The sequence below is a fragment of the Aedes aegypti genome, chromosome 3 (assembly GCF_002204515.2).
Source record: "Aedes aegypti strain LVP_AGWG chromosome 3, AaegL5.0 Primary Assembly, whole genome shotgun sequence".
Lineage (NCBI taxonomy): Eukaryota > Metazoa > Arthropoda > Insecta > Diptera > Culicidae > Aedes > Aedes aegypti.
In genome coordinates, this window is record NC_035109.1 from 375,716,569 (window position 1) to 375,740,633 (window position 24,065).

At 36.1% G+C, this 24,065-nt stretch overlaps 1 protein-coding gene and 1 long non-coding RNA gene across 4 annotated transcripts in view; one reads left to right on the plus strand and one right to left on the minus strand.

Moving 5' to 3' along the window:
• Positions 1-24,065, plus strand: part of LOC5574178 (CTL-like protein 2) — a 90,870-nt gene that overhangs the window by 50,500 nt on the left and 16,305 nt on the right. The window lies entirely within an intron of this gene.
• Positions 12,848-15,313, minus strand: LOC110678830. Its single transcript, XR_002501973.1, has 2 exons — positions 13,096-15,313; positions 12,848-13,028 (listed from the first exon to the last, which is right to left on the minus strand). It is a non-coding gene; the product is annotated as an uncharacterized LOC110678830 (long non-coding RNA).

The window sequence follows — 24,065 nt, forward strand, 5'->3', positions numbered from 1 at the left end:
CTCAGCAAAATGCCAGTGGATGTGGATAAAACAAGAAACCAAGGGTTACCCAACGGTTTCTTAGGTAGTTTTAACAGGATCAAACTTGGAGATTCTGAAGATTCTTAGTGGGATCCTGAGTTTTCACAGCGAGATTTTGAGAAATTGTGGATTACTAGTGTAATTCTGCTAACTGTATTTATTCCACTGAAATCTAAACAACTGAACAGTTTGGTAACATAAATCAACAATATGCTATATTGTTTTACAGTTTTGAGGAAGTACGTTATTTAACTGTTCCGATTTTGATAAAATTAGATTGAAGATTCCTAGCGGTAACCTAAGATTTCCATCGGACCCTTAGAAAATTTGAGGGATCCCTGTTAGATCTGAGGGTTCCTACCGGAATTCCATGAATTTCTTTATTCTTTACTCTTTAAGGACTGTCCATTTTATAAAGTGGACACCTTGTGCATGCTGTATCTTTTTAATTTATCAATGAAATTTCAACAATCAGTTTTCTGCAAATCGTTCGACTAGTATTGTACAATGTTGTGGTAATGAAAATTCTCCAAAATAATTAAATTTCACACGAATATGGAACAACGTTCTAATCGGTCGATTTTTGAAAGTTTACAAAATCAATTATTGTTAAAAATTGGCAGAAAAAATCGACAATTTATATTTTTTATTTTCAAAAAAGGCTTGTTCTTTGAAAGCATAATTAATCAGAAGCCTGATGGTAAAAATCTAGTTATTTTTGGAACAACAGTTTTACAGATATAATAATATCATTTTCCCCCTATATTTTTAAGAGAAAACTATTTTAAATTTGAAGGGAACTGATATGAGTAGAATTTTTTGGTTGAAAATACGTCCTGGCGTAAGTCTTAACATAGTATTAATATGAAAAATAACGTACGCCTTCATAGAGTTACTTAGTCAGTCCCCACGTCACATTTAAAACACAATAGAAACACAATTGCTTTATTCTTAGAAGACCTTTCAAGGTACATTGACAATCATCAAAATTAGCAACACTGTTGTAATAAAATCGATTTTATTTTCCACATATTGTTTCCATAATATGTTATTCTCAGATAACCAATTGAAATATTCGGAGAAAACCATTTACAATTTGCTATAGATCGATAAATATGCGTACACGATTTTGAAAGTATGAGACTTTTTAGTAAAACTACCATAAACAGTAAAATTTGTTCTCAAGACTATTGTTTAAACGCACGATTTAGCTCTCGTTTGTACAAATATAGTTTTTTAGTAAACCAAACTAGTTTTGAACACGCTTTTTACTTTTCTCCTTTGCTGGGTGTGAAAGGATGGTGAATCAGCAAATTTGGCCTTTAATGGGTAAATCACTAAAGTTACCTAATGTCAGAGAATGGTGGAATACAATTGATTTTTTAAAGCTAATTTTTAAAAAATAGTAAAGAATACAAATATACAATTTGTTCATAAAAATTAGGATTTTTGTTTTACGAAAAATAATGTTAAACTTTGACGAACAGCTTTTCTAAGGACTTTTTGGAAAAACTATTCAGCTCTTCAACCAAAAGCACTTTCTAAGATCTTATATTTTCAAAGCATTGTAGAATAATAGTTGAACGATGCACAGAAAACCGATTTCGATTTTATCAATAAATAAAAGAGATATAGCATAAACAAAGTGTCCACTTTATAAAATGAACAGTCCTTATCCTGGGAAATTACAGAGAAATTCTGAGGAATCTCACCAACGACGAACCAATAATTCTATCGCTTGGACATCAGAGGTTTTCGTACAACAATTTAACTATAACAACTGCTGAGCGGGAAAAAAGGATCGAAGCGTGCCGTGCTTCAAATCGGACGCGAAAATGTTTTTACTGCTGTCAAATAAAAAAAAAACAAATCTTTCCGGTTTTAATATCTAATAATATTAGAAAACAATTGTTATGTTCAAAAAGTGAAAAAATGATAGTGGAAAAATTGAAGAATGGAAGTGATTTCGTTGACTCGTGTTCTAGATACTGTGAATCAAATGGTTTTTGGCTGTTTCATGCTTTGCAACGAACCGTCCGGAATTATTTACATAGAACACAGGATTTCAGAGAACCAATCCGGTGAGTTTGTTCCAGTTTGATACTTTTTCTTTTGTAAGTTTTAGGGACCGTATTTTTTGTGCCTTGTAGAATTCCGGTCGTTTCTTGAACGAAAAATATTTTTTCGGAGTTAGATATTTTTGTTCGGTTCGCGTGTTCTGTTCGGGCAGGTGTTACGCAGTTTACAATGGGTTGTGAGTGCTTTTTTAACCGTTCGATGACCCAGGAGGAATCGATTCTGCTTTTTGTATAATTCTGAGCAGAAAAACATAGTGTGTTGTCCTCACTGTTTAGTTCAAACGCGCTTCCTTTCTTTTTTCGATTATCCTAGAAACTGTACCATCGGTCCTTTTTTTTTATTGGTATTTTTTTTTTACGGTCGGCTTTGTTTGTGTTTTACGCGCATTATTGTCTTTTTTTACAGACGATGACCCTGGAGGGATCGGTTTTGTTCTTTACTGGCTATTGAGCAACAAAAATATTACCGCACAATCAAAAATCATTACTCCAAATACTATTTATACAATAAATAAACTGTTGCTTTCTCTTTTGATTGCCGGAATTCAAAAGACTAAATAATTACCACCTAATCACAATTGCTCTGGGTCCATCGCTAGCTTTTCAGGCGAATCCTGACGTGACCTTATACCCCTCCCAACCCCCACCTCCGTTGCACTTATGAGGGCGTCGCTGAGTCGGTGGCCTCTCATTAAGTAAGTGTTACATCAACATATCCTTCCCCTATCCTAAGTTACGGTAAAGATGGGCGTGGCCGGGAATAGCAATATTCATGCTTTTAATATTCTTGTTTATGATTAGAACAAGGTATACTCCCCTGCCTTGTTCCTGAAAGCAGTCAGGATGAGATTATTAAAAAGAAACATGAATGTTGCTAGTATCCAATCTACGAAGTATACCGTAACAACGCTAACGCTAACGCTAACAATTTAACTATAACAACTGCTGCACAAGTCCAAAAGTCTGAAATCCCATAATTAGTTGAATTTTATTGATTGTTAAATTCATTTATCTGAGCATGCACTGTGTTCACTATTTTTCGACAGACAACTCGTTTATTTGAAGATCTAAATTCCTAAGTCTTCTTGGATTGCCGTGTCCGACATAGGGTAGATGTACCAATAGTGGAGGTACTAAGCACGATTGAACTTCATTTAACCACCTAAATTCAAGAAGAGCACATAATGTGCATGTTAATGTTGTAACGGGAAGTAACGACCATTGACTTAATGGGAAAAATGGTTTCATCGCAGTAATCCACGGCATTTCAGTGAAAAATAATACCTCCGCTATTGGTACACTGTTCCTTCAGTTGCGGTATATTTTTAATTTGTGTTCCTATAGTTGCGGTATCAGTTGTTTTCTTATGGGATCCTCCACTATAGGAACACTTTACCGCAACTATTGGTACAAGTAAGAGAAGTTTAAGCAATTTCAGTGATATTTCATCAATTTTAAAGCAATTTGAACGCTCTTTCCAACTATTCCAAGTATCAACAAGCCAATACGTTGATTGGCGGTGTCGGTTCGGTGGCTAAAGTAATTACATCACTGAAAGCGGCATTACCGCTACTATAGGAACACCCCCAACTAAGGGAACACTTACCCAAGTATTCATCCAACACAGTACTTATCGAATAGAGAATAAATTCAGCTGCTTCGGTCCGCTAAAACTCGAGATTTGCTTTTGCAACGTTTAGATGCCACGGTTACGGACGGGGTTGGTGGTCTAATGGCTACCGCTTCTGCTTCATAAGCAGAAGGTCATGGGTTCAATCCCAAGCCCGTCCATTTCCTCGTACTTTGTAGTTGTATCTTTCACTTGCTTCTATCTACCACTCTTAATATATCACAGTTGATCTATCACAGTTCATGGCATTTGCTAGAACTCGAGACGGACAGAAATAAACCTTTCCCTACGCTTACATTCTTTCATCATCGCCTTTCCTTACGCCTGATACATAGGTAGTCTGCTAACCAAACCAGCAAGCCTCTCTGCCATAAAAATTACCCCCACCCGCCAACCCTTTCCGCATGAACTGGCATTAGACGCAGTGGTATATACGGTCTAACGTGGGAGCCAGTTGAATGCATTATCAACTCCTTCTCCTTCCCCTCATTGGTCTGCATTCTGACGTGGCAGGCACCATTGTTGCCTAAAATAGAAGAACACCAGCACTTATACGTTGAGAGTGTCTGTTAATCCCAAGCATTCATCTGGTTGGTTCCTTGTGTAAGTGCAGCTGATCTGGCGATACTGGAGTAGCAACCACGGGCGGCCAATCAAGCTCAAGCTCAAGTTTAGATATTGTCCACGGTTACAAAGCAAAGCCATTCTAAAAATATCTGGGTTCGATTCCCGGTAGATCCAGGATCTTTTCGTAAAGGAAATTTCCTTGGCTACCCTGGGCATAAGGTATCATCTTACCTGCCACACTATATACGAATGCGAAAATGGCAACTTTGACAAAGAAAGCTCTCAGCTTATTACGATGGAAGCGCTCATTGACCCAGAGGATCTCCCAAAAGTAAGAAAGTTCCCGATGAGTTTCTGATGAGTTTTTAGAAGAGTTCCGTGAGAAAAATTTACTGAACGTGGATATCTCCGAGAATTCCTCGATATCTTGTCTAGAAACACCTTTCAGAAAGAGCCCCAGTAAACTTAAACCTTCGAAAGACTCCCAACATTCATGAAAATCTTTGGAATATTTTGAACCCTTTGGGAACCCTCGAGAACCCTAGAAAAATACTTGCAAACTCCCCGTAATCCCTTTGGAAATTATTGGAGAGAACGCTTTGAGATCCTTCGAAAATTATTGAAAACATCGGATAGCTCCACGAAACCCTGATTATTTCCTTGAGAACTCTGGGAACGCATTTATTAGACTCGAGAAACTCTGTAATGGAAGCTCCTTGAAGCATTTTGTAAAATTCTGAAAACATTTTGGTATCTCTTGGAGACTATCATCTATCTTAGGATAAACGCTATAAGCTTTTGGGGACCCCTGCATACTACCTCAAACCTCTTGGAACCACGTTTGCATTTTTCCTGATTGATTAGATAATTTAACTAAGCCTCATCCTGAGCATATACCGCATAGTAAAATTTTAGCATAGACTATACAAATTATGAGCGACTGAACAATGCTCAGTTCCAACGGTTTTAAGAACACTAACGTATTACAGATATAGCCGTAGGTACGTAGATTTTTCAGTAACTCTTTAAGCTATTTCCACAAAAGTTTACTCCAAAATTCCCTCAAGAATCTCCCAGAAACTGCTTGAGAAATTCCTCTTGGAATTATTTCGATAATTCTACAAGGAAGTATTCCAGAATTTTTCAGTCGATTTCTATTGAGCAATTGAGAAGGCTTGTCTAGAGATTTTCCAGCTTTTTATCTAGATTTTACTTTAGCAACAGATTTCTCCCAAGATTTTTTCATGTGATTTATTGAATTGATCAAGTAAAGTCCATGTTTTTTTCAAAAAGTTATTTTAGGGTTTCCACCTTGAAGCGCAAAAGTCACAAGTTCAGCAATTTCTCCAATTAATGCTGTAGACGAATTCCATCGAAAAAATTAAAATGATGATCTTCGATTTAGATTAAATTTAACACATGTTTTCAGTATGGTAGAATAAGTGTTTTACATAAATAAATCGATCATTTTAAATCAAGAACAACTTTTGAAAATAGCCTATGAGTTTTTGCAAGCAATTTATTTGAAAATTCTAGTTCCAAAATTGTTGATTTTAGAGAAAAATGTTGAATGGAGAAATTTTAATGAACCGATTGCACTGAAGAAATATTTATTTTTTTATCAAGTGAATTTCAAAAACAAAATTTAAAATCACACAAAAACCCAATTTTTAAAATTTTTCAATGTTCACCATAGAATCCCGATAGGATGTAGGTGTTTGAGACAAAATGTCATGATTATACTTAAAAGTTGTTTTAAATAACTACAGTCAACCCTCCATGAGTCGATATTGAAGGGACCATCGACTCATGGAAATATCGAGTCATGGTTCAGCAATTCTATGGAAAGTCGGTTGAGGGGACGATTATAGTAACCATGAAATTTGACTTTTGATATGGTTTCATGAGTCGATATCGAGTAATAGAACATCGACTCATGGAGGTTTAACTGTACTTCTAGAGAAGTGATTGTGATAGTCATTATGATTTACAATAATTTCAAGATGTTTATCGTATCATCAATATGAATTTATGTAGACAAAAAACCAAAATTTTGTAAATCGACCAAAAGTTGATCTTAGAAAAACTTTTTTATTAAAAATTTCTCCATCGTGAAATTTTGTCCCAAACACCTGTATGCTATCAAGTTTCTATGGTGCAAAATTTAAAAAATATTAAAAATGGGTTTCTGCGTAATTAATTTTCAGTGTAATTTAAGTTTTTTTTTAATTTACACAATAAAAAATTGAATATTTTTTCAATGTTTATATTTTTCTTGTAGCTCAAACGGTTTACTACAACTCGTCCATAGAACATTTTTCTCTAAAATCAATAATTTCGGAACTTGAATTCTTCAAATGATTTGCTTGCAAAAACTTATAGGACATTTTCGAAAGTTATTCTTGAGTCAAAATGATAGATTTATTAATGGAAAACACTTATTCTACCATACTGAAAACATGTTTAATCCAAATCAAAGATGCTCGAGTTTTGTGACTGACCGATCTGACATGTGATTCCTCTATACAAATTATTTCCTGGATTTTTTCATGGTTTTTCATGAAATATTTCCATGAAAAACGAATTCACTTATGACAAAAAAAAAGTTATAGTGACGACTTCCTTCGGAAGGGTAGTTAAGCCGTTGGTCCCGAAATGAACTAACTCAGGGCTAAAAATGTCGTTTATAATGATAAAAAACACTAATGCTAATTTGAAACACAAATCTGATGACATGGATTATGTTATTATTATTATTATTATTATTATTATTATTATTATTATTATTATTATTATTATTATTATTATTATTATCTTTATTTATGAGATTTTTAGCCCTAGGCTGGTTCATCTCAAAGATTTATAGTTAGTAATACATTCCATGCAATTTTTATCTGATTTATCTCAGTTTCAATGAAAATCCCTCGATTCGTCAATGAAAACCAGAAAGGTTACTGACAGTCATTACAAGCCTTGGTGAAGTGTATTAAGTCAAATATTTGACCGTCACAGCACTATGATTGGTAAATTCAGACATCAATTCTAGGACATTTCAGGAATTTTCAGTTAACATTGCCAGAAATATCAATGCTCACTCGATTTATTTTACCATCAAACAATTGATCAAGGATTGAGTCCTGGGATTCAATCATCCCATATTCGTGGCGTGATTCATTGCATGCCTGGATTTGAACCAAAAATGCGCGCGAAACAAATCTTGCTCTGGTGATTTTTAATCTCAGCAGCTCTTGGAAAGGGATTTTTGAAGACTGGTTTATATATTTCAATTTTTACCAAAAGCTTCGAATTTACCATAATTTTTACGGGGGTGGGACATTTCACATAATTTTATTGGTGGACGTTTCGCATAATGGACGTTTGGCAGCCAATTATATTGCTTCTTTGAAATGCTATCTGTTCTTGCATGAAACTGCTTTATGCCAAACGTTTTTATACGAAACGTCTTCATGCGAAATGAATCGTCCCCAATGTTGACCAAATCTACAGAATATAAATACAACTACACTTCTCCCGTTCCCAAAATTCTAGCCCAAGTGGAGTTTATCGAGGTAATTTTGCTGTGGTCTTTGCAAGATACCCGCTCGACGACTATAGCATCATCTCTATGATGTCTAAACTAACATAGTTTGACTTAACTGTTGTCAATATCTGAAACAATAAAATTATAAAGCAAGGGACTTAGACATGAACCTTGGGGAAGGCTCATACAGCTAATTCTGGAAGTTGTTAGTTGGCCGAAAGTGAAGCTCATGCGCATCGCTAGACAATCGTTTGTTCTTTTACCATTACGAAAATATAATTGAGTATTTAAAAGCATACTATTTAATCCAGTCGTGACAGTATCATATTTTTTTCTTACAATAAAGGTAGGAAATCGGATAATTTCTACAAAATAAAATAAAATAATTAATCGATTTACTTGTTGCTACGTTTGAATTCGTTAAATGGAAATAGCTGCAACTAAATTGAAAATAATATTAAATTGATCTTTGCTGTTGTTATTCAAGTCTTGATGAATCATATAACCTTCATTTTAACTGGAACATTTTTAATTTTGGGCTGATTGAGATCGATTCAATCAAAATTTAATCTCATCATCTATTATGAACAACTTTTCAAGTATTTTATTTAGATGATTTATTTTACGCAACATTCACGAAGTGATGCGGGTATGATCAAATTTGAGTGATATTACATATTTTTTGGCATAGGCCGAGAATCTTTCCAGATTGAAAATTTTCTCGACTTTCCAGAGTATAGAGTATTTTTGTATATGGCATGTGTTGTACGGATTCACAACTAACCATAGGCAAAAAAACTCTATGTAGCTGTGTAAGAGCTCATAAACAGAAAAACAATCTCTGTTCCAGTTGAGAAATAACGTCAGGAAAGATTAATAGCAGAAATTTGCATCTGAAATAGCATGATATTGTTGTTGGAATATTCATTTCTTATTAAAAATAACTATTGATTTGACCAAACTAATCACAAATTAAGTGCCGAATAATATCATCACCTGTCACTTTAATTTCACTCGGGATATCATGGCTAATGAGACATCGCTGTAGTCTCTCAACCGATCGGCAAATCTCAATGTTCTAACTGTATGCGTTAACCGAGTAAAATAATTAGTCAATAATTAGCATGAGTACATAAGTCGTAGGACCGTTCGTTAAATAACTCAAAACGATGTGAATGTAAATCAAATATCAAATACGACTTTTCTCACCACACACTACTTGCAGAATATTTAGCTTCTTGTTGGTTTCTGCCAATTGCGAAAAGTGTGGTGCTTCGCGTTACTACTACTAGTTACTACTACTCAATGTACTCTCTCTGTCTCTCTCTTTGTGAGTAGCTTTGACTTTGAACTACCGCTTGCAAAATACGCACAGATTCACAGGTACATAGAATAGTGGGTGTTGTGTACTTACATATTTTTACCTACTTTGTTTGGTGGAATCGCAAACAAAACAGCGAATGCAAACATACATATAGCAATGGGTACACAAAGTGACAACGACAAGGGGCTTCAAGACATTTTGTAAACACGGTTCATTGCGATTATTCTTTGAGTCAGACTTCTATGTAAATTCTGAAGAAATAAAATATCATAACTAAATAGAATTTCTGATAACGTGGTATTCAATATCTCGTATTCCTTTCGTTCACCCCCCGAACTCTCGCTCAATCCGACTTCTGGGAGAAGCAATCAACACCTTGCTTCGCTTGCTAGGTTGACAATTTCTTCCAGTCCTGTTCGGAACTTCGCACTGGCGAGAAGTATTGCGGAGCATACTATCCGCAACCTTAGTTAGTTCACAGTGCGACTTCTGAACGCGAAAGATCGCTTCTAAGTGCCAACAATTAGAATAGATGATAAACTACAAACGCGCCGCGTTACGCCAACCCGGTCTTAGTGTCACAATCAGCGACAGTTTATCAGCGCGCGCGAGAAGTGTTCCATTCGAGGAAGCAAATACCCCGGCAAACCTTAAGTACGGCTCGGACGTTTGACTTGATTGGTGCACCCTTAATTAACAGTGCTTGTAATTGATGGACGTGGGTGGTATGCTGCTGTTGGATGTGGAGTAGATTAAGTTGATTGTATTTGGGTTTTACGGAAAAAAGTTTATGAATAGGGAAAACATGAAAAAGTGGAATGTGACTAATTTGCTTTAAATTAGTGCGTTCTATAATCAGATTTGCATCCATTTTAATTAACAAAAATTTTCATATCAATCGAGATCAAAATCAAAGAGGAGTAAGTGACAAAAACCGATTAATGAGAAATCTAAAACTCGTGATCACTTGTATCACTAACATCCAAAAACTCCATTATTGGGTCTACATTTGATCAACTAGTGAAGCCAGTGATCTTTCAAATGTGAATATCAGATTGGAATCTAAGCAATGGGTGATATGAATAAAAATAGGTAAACTATGCTTCTCGAAAACAAGTTTATCAGAGGTAACCACATTATTGGTATTAATAAAAAATACCTTTCGAATAAGAGATTTTACTGCATACGTATAGTTAAGCACTGTCAGCTGACGTTTGCTTTCAGTTTTAACTATGATTTGTAGGGTAACCAATATATTTTGGACCCCCTGGGCCAATTTCCTGTAAATTTCCCAGTTTGAATCGAAAGACCAACTCAAAACGCATGCCACTTGGAAAGATAGAACAACCGTTTGTACATTGAAAATGTGTTTATTTTATCTGAACTTAATTTAATTTAATCGGTTCATCCATTCAACCGTTACAACACGTTACACACAGAAATTGAAGCCGTCAGAATTTTTTTAAATGAAAACAAAAACTTTTTTCAAATTTCTGAACTAACAGCGTACAATTTCTTCGGTTTTCCATTATCAATCTATTGATTAGACTATGGGCAAGCATATTATACAACCAGTGTCGTGGACTTTGTCGCCAAACGATAAAAAATTCCGGGAGTCCAAAATATATACTTTGAAGGTCTAAAAAGTATGAGTATGTCCAAAATAATGAAAACCATTGCTTCACAATTCAATTATATTTTACGTTTTTTTGCATCCTACAGGACCTTATGGGCATTTTTATCTCGTAGAGATAGTTTTGGCATGTTCTTTGACTTGGTTACGCTGTGCAATTAATTAATTAGGACAAAAACCAAAATCACTTCCTTAGGGGGTCCAAAATACGACCGTTACCCTATTTAACGACTGTTTGCACTATAACTTGAAGATCTTGATCCACTGTGGAGATCTTGAGATTATAGCAACCAACTATAGAATTGTCAATTTTGGTAGAAGCCCCTAAGCCCTTAGAAAACTTTAAGAAACTAATGGCAATTTTTGGCTGAGTAAACCACCAGACGACGTACATGTATGTTTGCAAAAATAATAACCCGAGTAAGTAAGGTATGACTCTCTAAGCCAAGTGAGGACGAATCGTACCAAAACAAATCAATCTCTACTGTAAGGCAGTCTTCAGTGTCGTGAACTAGACTCGACTTCTCGAAGTTTTCACTAGCAATAGCGAGTTGTATAGTACTGACTCTATCAACAACATTAGACCAACACTTTTTTTTTAATAACTAATGATAACAGGAGATAAAGAGTTCTGTTTGATCTTTCGACCTTGACGCTTGCTCCTACGGGGGCGAGCGACGGAGGCAGGATCAAACATGTCGCGCGTCGGTCTAGTAAGTGAAAAAGTGGCGTGATCGGTTAGTTCTTTTTGATCCTTTGACCTTGACGCTTGCTGCTGGGCAGTGCGACAAGAAAGCCAAGTTTTTTTTCCTTTTCGGGTCGCGCGCCTATTTTTTTCTGAGTGCTTTTATATAGCCGAGCAAACGAGTGAGGCTGAGAGTGGATTGTGGCTGCACAGTGAAGGATAAAGGATCAATTGGTGAGCTCGTTTCATGCTACTATTTCTAATCTATAAAATATGTATGACTGCACATTTAATCGTTACAATTGGGGAACGTAAATATGAATTTTCAACAAACTATGAATTGTTCGTCACTGTGAGTGTCGACACAAACTCTGATTCATGAATTATTTATGTTTCACATTTTTTTTATTTTCAGAACACCTTTTTTTACCTTTATTTTTGTAATTAAAAAAAAAAAACTTTGGATGGTTCGACACTACAAGTGTAGACTTGCGAAAAGTTCACTTTATTCAACAAACTTTGGATGGTTCGCCACTGTAAGTGTTGGCATAAGAATAAGAGTGTTCTATGATGTTTCAACCAATCAAGTTTTTTGTTTCTTTTCAAATAAGTAAAATATAATAACACATGCTTTCGTCCTGACAGCTATAGGAATGTTACATTTAGGTATTTGTTCAACAAACTTTGAATGGTTCGTCATTTCAAGTGTCGGCATAATTTTCCACTACATAGAAATTGTTCATATCAAATGAAAATATTATATTTACAAATAAGCATGTATATATCTCACAAATCATTATTTATCATGGTCTAATCGCTTATCAAAGTAAATCCTGTGACCCAACGATCCTTCCCATTAACAAACATCTCTCCCAGCAACCTTTGTGGAGATGCAGAGGCAAACACGGTCTCCAAATAGCAAAGGTTGCACACTAACATTCCTTCCCCCAATCCCACCTGACTGCAAGGACGTGGCCGGCGCCGTTATTGACCCTGTATAAATAGAGGCACTGAATTATGCACATTGAAGAAGATTATGGCCAATCCCAGCCAAACTTGTAGTTGATTCTTTGTGCATTTTCACTGACTTCGGTCAATCATGGAATAGCAACACAGTTAAAATAATAATGTAAAATTAAGTTTATTTTAATGCACATATTTGGAGCATGAAAATAAACACAAATTTTTATCATGTTTTAAATTTACACTACATGAAAAAGGTATGTCGTGTAAATTTAAACTTCGTTGAATTTTACCGCAACGCACAGTTTTGATTCTTTTCCATTCATTCCCCTGGATTTGACCTGCTCTCCTCTCCTCTGCGTTTGGAGTCAAGAAAAAAAACACAAAGCGATCATCGCATGAATTATTTAGCACATTTTTATTGCATTTTGTTTCCATACACATAATTACACGACACACGATTTCCTGGAAAGCGTATCAAAGAAATCAAGACAGCACATTGCATTTCGTTCTTAATCTATCTGCTGCTGATAAAAGTGCGTAAGATGAACGCCGTCGGTGTCGAAAGATTCGTGTACATCGGTATCTGAGAAGTAGCAAGATCCAGTTTGTTTTCATATATACTTTGCACATTAACCTTAGTTGGGTCTTACCTGCAAGCGTAAATGATGACTTGGAATATGCACTATAAGTTAAATGGTTTCCAACCGCCAATAGAGCCACAGATTCGCAAATAGCTTTGAGTGTGTCGCGATAAACTAACTGAGAAGCAGCACGTCAGCCATATTTGTTTTGACAACCAAATGTTGAATGCTTTAATTTTACATGCTGATTGAAAATTAAAGTTTTATCTATTGGAAAAGTAAGTTTTATTGATTTATTTTTACGGGAAGCTTTAAAAACACATTGTGTCGTAATATCTTGCGGAAAAAAATGTAATATTGTGTGTTTTTTCATGCTCCGACTATGTGCATTGATTTTAACTCCATTTTACATTATTGAACTGAAACAATCAATGTATTTTCAGAGCAAACATGAGTTACAAGTCGTTTAAATTTCAATATTTTTTGCTGTGTAGAGTACCTTAGGTAATCCTCCAAACCTCACCGCAATTTATTACCATTTGTTCCAAGAAGCTTATCTCTAGCATCCAAATTGCTTGAATCGATAAGCCAGAACAAATAAGTGCTAGGCTTCCGTTGCCATATTTTTCTACAATACCAAATACGCATATTGGCGGGCGTGAATATTAAATTAATAAATCAGAAGCAGCAGAAAAAGATTTGCTTCGAGTTAGTTGCAGTTTGGAACTACTTCCAACCGAGTTGGTAGAATCGACTCGGCGATTCACAGGAAGCCCGCATAATCGTCTAAAATTTCAAACCTTTAACATTAGTCATCAATCTTAAGAAACTAAAAAAGCGCGGCGTGACACCCGTTAACACATGGTTATCACATCACAGAACATACTAACATGCAATCAAAGTAGCCTGAGCAACTGTTGATCCACGTGAGTCATCATCTCTTCTTCGGCAACAGGTTTGGTCGCCGCCGTTTCCGAAACATCCAACTCATGGTATGCTGTCGTTGCATTTCTCGTTGTTGTCTGTTTTGCTCGACTGCTTTGTTTTGGTTTGATCCGTCCTGACTCGGCTTAGAGAATCCACATACTCACCTTTCTTACTTGGGTTATTATTTTTGCAAACATACATGTACGTCTTCTGGTGGTTTACTCAGCCACCAGGGAGCATATGGGGAAGACAAATTCGCAGACAGTCAAGTGAAATATAAGCGCCAAAGTGCATGGTGATTGTATTACCTAAGTACCGTAAGGAGGGGTAACTGTGGAAGTTTTTGAAAAAAATGCTGTTTCTACATTCCATCTTACAGATTTTAATTAAAAACAAGTACTGGTATCTTAGTTATCGATTACAGTTGAAAGGATGCATATCGAATATTTTTGAATATACCTATAACCAATAACAGATTATCGGTTTCGGGATAACTTTGTGAACAACCAAATTACCAATGGCATTTAGGCGAGATCATAAGTTATGCAAGAAATGTACTCGTTTCCTAAGAATGTAGCTGTGACATAAAGTGTCATATTAAAATTCTTAGCTTTAGCATTCGGTTTATTTAACTGATCAACAGAAATGATTTTTTAACTGATCAACAGAAATGATTTTTTCGTGATATATGTTGCGGGTCCCAAACTATCAAATTTATCCGCGTTATCAAAGATACCCCGTCTTACGGTACCTACACCACAAAGTGGTGGAATGTGCTAATATGCCACATTGCAGCCAGCTGAGACGGAGCGGGAATATTCTTTCTCCGACTAAATCAGGGGCAAATGGCAAAGTAAAACAAAGAAGTGTAACAACGTGGAAATCTGAGTAGAAAAGCTTACGGAAAAAGGAAGACGGTGTAAGTCTTCCTAGAAGACTGCCGGTGTGATTGATGTTTTACGTCATTAGAGGTAAATAAGGCTGATGATTAGAGAGACTTTGAAGAGATTGTTTATAATTTTCATAATAATAGATTAAGATTTTCATAAATTAACCATACTCTCTTGGTTGGTGACTGTTTATAGATAATTTTCGCTCATCTATTTTCATTTCCATTTTCTACTGGATTTGTTAAAATCATCAGTTTCCAAATACTTCAATGATTATACTAACTTGAAAAAATCTTCTACATAAATTTGAATTTTTCTACTCACGTATAAAAAAATACATCTTGATCATTAGCTGGTCAACATCAAAAGTAACTTGTAGAGTGCCCGCCGCGCAATGTTAATGTTAAAATGTGGCCCGCGGTTCAAAAAGGTCGGGCTAGCGTGCTCTAGTAGATTTGAGGTTCCTGAGTCTGATACCGTTTTCATACATTTTCCAGCACGTCACAATTTTTAGCTACAGGTCGCCAAAGTTAATAAATCATCGGTTTGATTTATATTTCAATAAAATTTAAAGCATGGTTCATAAAACTATTTTGTAATCTAATCAACCAAGTATGGAAAATAGAACTTTAACTTTTGTTTTAGATATAATTTGGTTGAAATTGTAAGATTAAATTTAGATTAAATCGATTTTTTCAACATGTATGCAGTCTCCATACAAAATTCTTTGTTTCTCTTATATGACAAAATACAATACAAAAAATAACTTTCAAGCATTGAAAGTATTATAAACTTTAATAATAAGTATTGTTATACACACGAAGTTTGAATTCTGTGCAAGTTAAGCAAATAAATTGCCATGCAAGCTGGCAAACTTGCATACAAGTTAACTGAAATAGTAAAATTTTGCGTTTGCAACAGTCAATATCTCAAAAACTAGACGTGCTATGATATTGTTGAAAACAGCAATGGATTCAGCAACCCTTAATAAAGTAAGAAGCGGTATTTGAGACAAAAACGTGTTCCTCAGTGTTACCCGCATCCACGCATCTAGAGGGCTTTGTGACATTTGAACACAAGAATAAAAGCATACGATCGTCACATATGGTTAGGTTTTGTTTTCTCCTGAGAAACTATCAAAATTCATATAGAAACATTACCCATTTATGAAATTTTACACACAGATTCCGAGTGTTTCCAAGACATAGTGTATTTTGTTTTCCTCTGAGTTTCACTACTACTTCTACATAAGAACACTCATACACTTGAACGTGATAACCACTAGTGGATGCGAGTAACTAATACTGAAAAAGACTAGAAGTGGTAGTCGAAATACGCATATCTGTCAAAGGAAAGTAATTAGGGCGAAATTAAATGGTACAATACTCAAATCTACTTTTTTGATTCTCTTTATTGAGAATCTGCTCAGATGGTTAGTATGCGTCAAAGAGATAAAATACTGGTTTGATTTGAATAAATATGCTTTAATTTTGATTCAATCTATTTTTATCATACTAGCAGTTTCCATACAAAGTTCTTCGTTTCTTTCATATGACAAGCTACAATGGGCAAATAAATGTTCATTTAAATCTTTATAAAACATAGCAAAAAACGAGTTCATAAAAAACACAGCTTACAAGGAATTTATCAAGCAGCAGATTATTGACTATTTAAAAGCTCTCGTTTAGAGTTTAATGTATAAAAATCATGCAATTACCGTGGCTCGATATAATCGAAATGGAAACCGTGCTTAAATTGAGCCTTACATTATAAGGCAAAACTAAAATCGTGAATCTACTGCAACGCATTTACAACCGCCGATATCTCAAAAATTTGACAGGCTGTGATATTTTTGCAATGCATTCTACAATCCTTAACTAGATAAAAGTAGTATTTTGATATTTAGTACAAACAAATGTTCCCAAATGACATAGATATTTGTATAACACCAGAAGTATGAGGCTTTATGACTATGAAGCCTAATCTTAAAATTGCAAGAGAACATTAGTTATACCTACTTAAAGATCACAAGGACTAATCTCAAAGAAGCTATTGTATAGCTCTTTAATTAATGTCCGAGTTCATTGGATCGATTATAACTGATATTCGAGTTCATTGAACGATCGCACAGAAATTTAGAGTAACCTATTTTTACAATACCCTGAGATTTCGGATTGATAGAGTTCATCGTAACTATATTTTTTAATATATATATTTCTAGTACAGTAAACCCAAAATTTAAGTGCTTTTTTCTCCTTGCAGATCTTTTATTATCCTTTTTTTATCTATTTTATTTTTATTTTATGAATCTAAATTAACGAACTTCAATTACGATTGCAGATAAATCGTGGAACCCAAAAATAACGAGAACATAGATGTATGAACCTCAATGACTGTAGCGCTTATCCATAAACCATCGAAAGATCATTGACTAAGCTTGTAGATTTGAATGCATACTGGGACAGATCGCTGTTTTCGACGGCCAAAATCTCTAGTACTCTAGATATGCAACATATACACTACCCGTCATAAATACGGACTCACTGAAATAAGTATTGCAACACTCAGCTGAATAATGAATCACCCCCAAAAAGTTTAGCATCACCTCAAAACAGGTTAATTCACATTGCTATATCTCGACATCCTTACGACTTGCAAAGAAGCGATCTTCAGCAAAGTTGTTCAGGGAATCAAGGACATCCGGGAAGCGAACAGTTTAGTTCACGATTTTGCCGCTAGGTGGCGCTAGTGAGCATGTAAAATTGAGCATTTTGAACTAGTTCTAGCTTGTGATCCATAAGAGATAGAAAGTTCGGGTCTTCGGAAAAGTTGCTCAGCGGTTCAAGGAAATCCGGAAAGGGAACAGTTTAGTTCGCGATTTTGCCGCTTGGTGGCGCTAGTGAGCATGTAAAATTGAACATTTTGAACTAGTTCTAGCTTGTGATCCAAAAGAGATACAAAGTTCGGGTCTTCGGCAAAGTTGCTCAGGGGTTCAAGGACATCCGGAAAGCAAACAGTTTAGTTCGCGATTTTTATACTAGTTCTAGCTTGTGCATTGTGCATTTTAAACTAGTTCTAGCTTGTGACCCATAAGAGATAGAAAGTTCGAGTCTTCGGCGAAGTTGTTCAGAAAGTCAAGGATATCCGGAAGACAGATAGTTTGGTTCGAGATTTTGCCGCTAGGAGAATCTCTCCATGGTTCAAGATTGATTGACTTCAAATCCAAGTAATTGATGTCGTATTCTCCTTATATTCATGTCTTTCGGGTTTGATTCACTATACAGTCGACTCTCCATAACTCGACATTCAAGGGACCATAGACTTATAGAATTATCGAGTTATAGAATATACCAACGCAAAAAATCCCAAAATCGAAGAAACAAATTTCTGGATTTCCAATACATATATGATTACTTCTGTAAGAAAGCAATAATATTTTGTTGATATTATTTTACAAACAATTATTTGAAAACTTTTTGCGAAATGTTCAAAAAATCCCATTTGTTTTCCTTACATATTTTTATTTTAATGTTTTAAACATTTATTACAACTTGAAACTATTTATTCACTTCCAGACAAGAATTAGTCCAAGTATAAGAAGGATTTTAGAATGGATATCGAGTTATGGAGGGAAATTTTCCTCTCACGTGACATCGACTAATGGAGATATCGAGTTATAGAAATATCGACTTATGGAGAGCACGATATATGGGAGTTTCAAGAGACCGAAAAATCCATCGAGTTATAGAGTATATCGAATTATAGAATATCAAGTTGTGGAGAGTCGATTGTATATTCAAGAAATTCAGGTTTGACTTGAATATGGAGTAAACAAAAATAATGCAAATTCACTCCATATTCAAGTGACTCAGGATTGATTCATTTTATATTCAATAGATTCAAGTTTAGTTCTCTCCATACCCGCAAGTGTTTCACGTCAGATTCACTTTATTATTAAGTTAGTCAGAATTGTTTCATTTCATTGTCAAGTGATTCAGTTTGTTCCATATCCTAGTGATTCTTATCTGTATCACTCATATTCGACTGGTTTAGGTTTGATTCATTGATGTTCAAATGATTTCAAGTGATTCACTTCATTTTAAAATGTTTCAAGTTTGATTCACTTTATGTACAAGTGATTCAAGTCTGATAGATTTCATATTCAAGAGATTTAGGATTTATTTCCAGTGATTTATGTTTGAATCGCTTCATATCCAAGTGATTCATGTCGGATTCGTTCCATATTCAAGTGATTCAGGTTTGATTCGCTTTATATTCAAGCGCTGCAGGTCTGAAGCACTTCATATTCACCTATTTCAAGTACGAATTACTTGATATTCAAAATCTTCTAGAATTTTCCACTTTTACAGGTATGACTTGATGTTCAAGCAGGTTACAATGGTATGTTGAATTCATATTGATAATGAAAATTGACAGTACTGTTAAGTGGAACCGCATGCAGAGCAAGACTCAAGCTAGGATGGTGGCTACCTACATACAAACATACATACATGACTTGATATTCAAGCAGGTTAGGGCTGATTCGCTTCATTTTCAAGTGATTCATGCTTGAATCACTTTATGAACGTTTTTCAGATTTGATTAGTCCAATATCCAAATGATTGATGTTTGATTTTTAAAATAAATTTAAGGCATTCAGGTCTCATGCACTTTATATTCAAGTGTTTCAGGTGAGAATCACTTCATGTGATTCATGTTTGATTCACTTCATAGCCAAGTGTTTAAGGTAATATTCACTTCATACACAAGTAAGTCAGGACCGATTACATTCTTGTTCAATTTATTCAGATATGATTCGCTTTATATCCAAATGATTCGTGTCATGTGACACTTCATTTTTGAATGCATGTTCACTAGCGCCACCAAGCGGCAAAATTGTGAACCAAACTGTTCGCTTTCCGGATGTCCTTGAACCCCTGAACAACTTTGCCGAAGACCCGAACTCTCTATCTCTTATGGATCACAAGCTAGAACTAGTTCAAAATGCTCAATTTTACATGCTCACTAGCGCTACCTAACGGCAAAATCGCGAACTAAACTGTTCCCTTTCCGGATGTCCTTGAACCCTTGAGCAACTTTGCCGAAGACCCGAACTTTCTATCTCTTATGGATCACAAGCTAGAACTAGTTCAAAATGCTCAATTTACATGCTCACTAGCACCACCTAGCGGCAAAATCGCGAACTAAACTGTTCCCTTTCTGGATGTCCTTGAACCCCTGAACTACTTTGCCAAACCCGAACTTTCTATCTTTCATGGATCACAAGCTAAAACTAGTTCAAAATACTCAATTTTACATGCTCACTAGCGCCACCTAGCGGCAAAATTGCGAACTAAACTGTTCGCTTTCCGGATGTCCTTGATCCCCTGAACAACTTTCTTGAAGATCGCTTCTTTGTAAGTCGTAAGGATCTCGAGATATAGCAATGTGAAATTACCTGTTTTGAGGTGATGCTAAACTTTTCAGGGTGATTCAATATTCAGCTGAGTGTTGCAATACTTATTTTAGTGAGTCCGTATTTATGACGGGTAGTGTAAGTTTAGGGTCTTCGAAAAAATATGTTGACCTAGATAACTTAAAACTGAGCAAGATCATTCTTATATTTTGATTGGAGCGTCTTAGTAAAAATCTTTCTTCTGCAAGTCGTTCATTGTGGCATTTTTAACATTTCTTCCGAAGACACTTATGCGCTGACCGACGTGGAGCGCCATCCCACTGTTGGAGAATAATGTTTTTAGCTATGAAGAACATTATTATAAACTCTTATTTAACCCCTCTACCGGCAGCTTCATTTTTTACCGCAAAATTCAAATTCAAATCGTTATAACTTTTTTGTTTTTCAATATTGTTGCACCATTTTTTCACAAGTTCTCAAAAAACTCTTCTAGTTTAAGGATATGTGTCAGTATTGATCATTGGTCATCTGGTTTTGAAGATATTCCAAAATTCCTTGGGGGACCGACCCGTAACCAGAACCTCCCGTAGATTTCTCAGGCTACAAAATTTTAATCGTATTCGGATTTTCACTATTCGGAACAATACATTAATGAGAGTATGTTGTGAAAAAATGAAGCAATTTGGTGCAGCCGTCTTTAAGTAATAAGCATTTAGGTTTCTGGAACCACGCTGGTCAAATAAAGATCTTAAAAACTTCAAAAAACATCATATAGTAATTTTCAGATATCTCCAAGAATTCTTAATTGATTTGTATGATTTTGTCAGAGTAGTTCCTTATTACCTGGTGTTATATAGCCCTTATTTTATTTTTTTGATAAATTGATCAGAAACAAAATGGCCGTCAAAGATATTTTATATGGAAAATGTCGGTCCCCTAAGGAACATCGGAATATCTTTAAAACCAGATCACCAATGATTAATATCGACACGAATTCATAAACTACAAGAGTTGTTTGAGAACTTGTAAAAAAATGGTGCAAATATATTGAGAAACAAAAAAGTTATAACGATTTGAATATTTATTTTGCGGTAAAAATTTAAGCTGCCGGTAGAGGGGTTAATTATTATTCCATAGACAAACAAATTTTCTATCAAAAAGTAGAAATAGCCATCCATTTTTCTTCTTCTGGAGTTAATAAATCAATTTCTATAAAATGCTGCATTTTTATGTTTTGCGGTGTAAAACACGCCACCTGAGCTCGTTAGCCGTAAGCGCGTGTGCATACGCAATCATGCTTGCATATACGTTGCATACATAAGGGCGTTTGATCAGATGTTATTGCTCAGTTATAGTATACATGCTGATTCGAAAACTGTGCATTTGTAAGGTTCAAAATGCCACGTAACTACAGCTTGGCATTGCGTTTGCTGGAATTTGATTTCAAATGGCTGTTTTGATGTTATGGAATAGGAGTGGCCGTTTTGCCCCACGAGTTGATTAAAATTTAAGTCCTCCAATACGCTTTTTAAGGATAAATTCAACTCTTTCATCACATTGAAAAGAAACTATGGGAGTGCACAAGTCGATCCTCGGTGATAGTTTCAAAAGTTTTGTTGTTTGTTGAACTGAAAAATGACCTAGAAATAAAGGACAAAATTACAACGAAATAAGCAAAAAAACGTTTTTTCGAGTTTTTACGATTTTTTTCAGGAAAACACTTAAAAATATGTATAGAGATTCATTTTAATACATTTTTTATTATTTTGGGTGAAAAACAGCGTGCCAAAGTACGTCATTCGTTCAAAACAAGGGTGGCGCGTTTTACTCCAACGGCGCATTTTACACCCAGTTCCCCTATAGGAAAACATGAACCTATAGTAGAGCCAATGGCGCAACCAAGGAGGGTTTTGGGGGTCAACCCACCCCCTCCCTCCGGAGTAGATTTTTTTAAAGAATTATCAAATATATTTATGAAATTCAACACTAAAATCCACAAACATCGGAGCAGTAAGTTGTATTAACAATTATGATGTACTAAGATGTGGCTAATTTTAAGACCTTCTAGGGGTTCAAAAACCTTATTTTGCTCTCTTTTTTGATAAATAACCTACATGTGTAATGAACTTTATACTAAATGGGCAGAACCCAGTGAACTGTAGAACACTTATACCTACACAACTACACTAATTTGATACGCTTTGAACTTTACAATTTTACAATATTTAGTCAGTCTATTCCAAGCCACCGGAGTAATCACTTCGAGTCCGAAACGCTCTAATTCCCCCGAGTCCTTGTCCGCCGTTGACCCCCCTGTAGTTGGCTTTTTACATTCTGTAGACATTGGGCCTCGAGTCGCGTGCCGGTTGAAAATCACGAAAAGTTGTGCAGATTTCAACGGTAGTGAGCCACAGTGAGTGTGGAGGGTAGTTTTCAACGTGACGGGCAAGTAACGTGGTTAAGAAAGCGGTGCGTCTGGGTCAGAAATCGTGCGAAGTTTCTGAAAAGCGGTTATCCCAGTGGAGGTGGCTTGAGCAAGCACTTATCGTGAATTCAGTACTGTAGACTACCAGGACCATGTGGTGAGCACGTGGTTGAGGATTTGTAAGGCTATCTGAGGCCAAGACTTGGACAATAGCCAGTAAGTGGACATATTGTTCACTGCGAAGAGTGTGTAAGTTTCATTCTCGGGGAACGATTCGCATATCGTCGGATTGAGAGTAGTCTCGCCGTTGGTATAACAACCAGTCGTCCACTCAGCGAAAGTGTTCGTAAAAGATTCGTCGTCGGGAAGAGTGACTACTTAGCTGAGCCCATACGAATGGCGTAGTGAGTGCTTTGTATGGTATGAGTGGATCTGAACACGATAGTGACAATTTCGAAGACCCCATCGGTCGCCTAAGTGTAGAAGGCAGAGTGCTCCCACCGTTTGTTACCGATCGAAAGTCAAAGCTAAAACACTGTGTTGAGATGGAAGAAATGAAAGCTCAAGTGGCGGCCTTGCTGAAGGAGTTGGCAGAATTACGGCACAGATCGTTGACAGTCAGTGATGGTCCGTCGGGCAGTAACAGTGTGGTTCTGACGGAAAGAGTACCCGATTTCAGAGAAATAAGGGAATATGTCACACCCTTTGATCCCAAACTGCCATCTTGTCCCAGTGCTGAGGTGTGGGTGAAAGGTATTGATGAAACTGGAGATGTCTACACGTGGTCTGCTGCCATGCGCCTCCATTGTGCCCGGTTAAGTTTGAGTGGGTGTGCAAAATTATGGTTTGCGGGGTGCCATGCAGTGATCAAGAACTGGGATGAGTTTAAGGCGGAAATAGTTAAGGGTTTCCCTTCGGCGAAAAATCCAATCTATTACCATAATTTGCTCTCATCTCGAAAATGGAAGAGCGGTGAAACTGTAGAAGAGTACGTGTACGAGATGCTAGTCATGGGACGAAAGGGTGGTTTTACAGAAGAGACGATTATAACTTACATAACCAGTGGACTAAGATCGTATGTGAGACGCTCCGGGATGACGATCGGGAAAGTGTTTACAGTGCAAGGTCTGTTAGAAGAATTGCGCTGGATCGACAGTGTGGACGCAGTAGCAACTACTAGTAGAGCAAGTGATGCTGGCGCGGGTATGGCCACGAATGTTGGTGACGGACGCGGTGACGGACGAAGAAAGACTGAAACCGTTGGCGAACCTTGCTACCACTGCCGTGAAATGGGACATATTGCCCGAAATTGTCCAAAGGTGAAGTGCCATCTGTGTAAACGCGAAGGGCACATGAAGAGAGACTGTAGAGGACAGAGTGG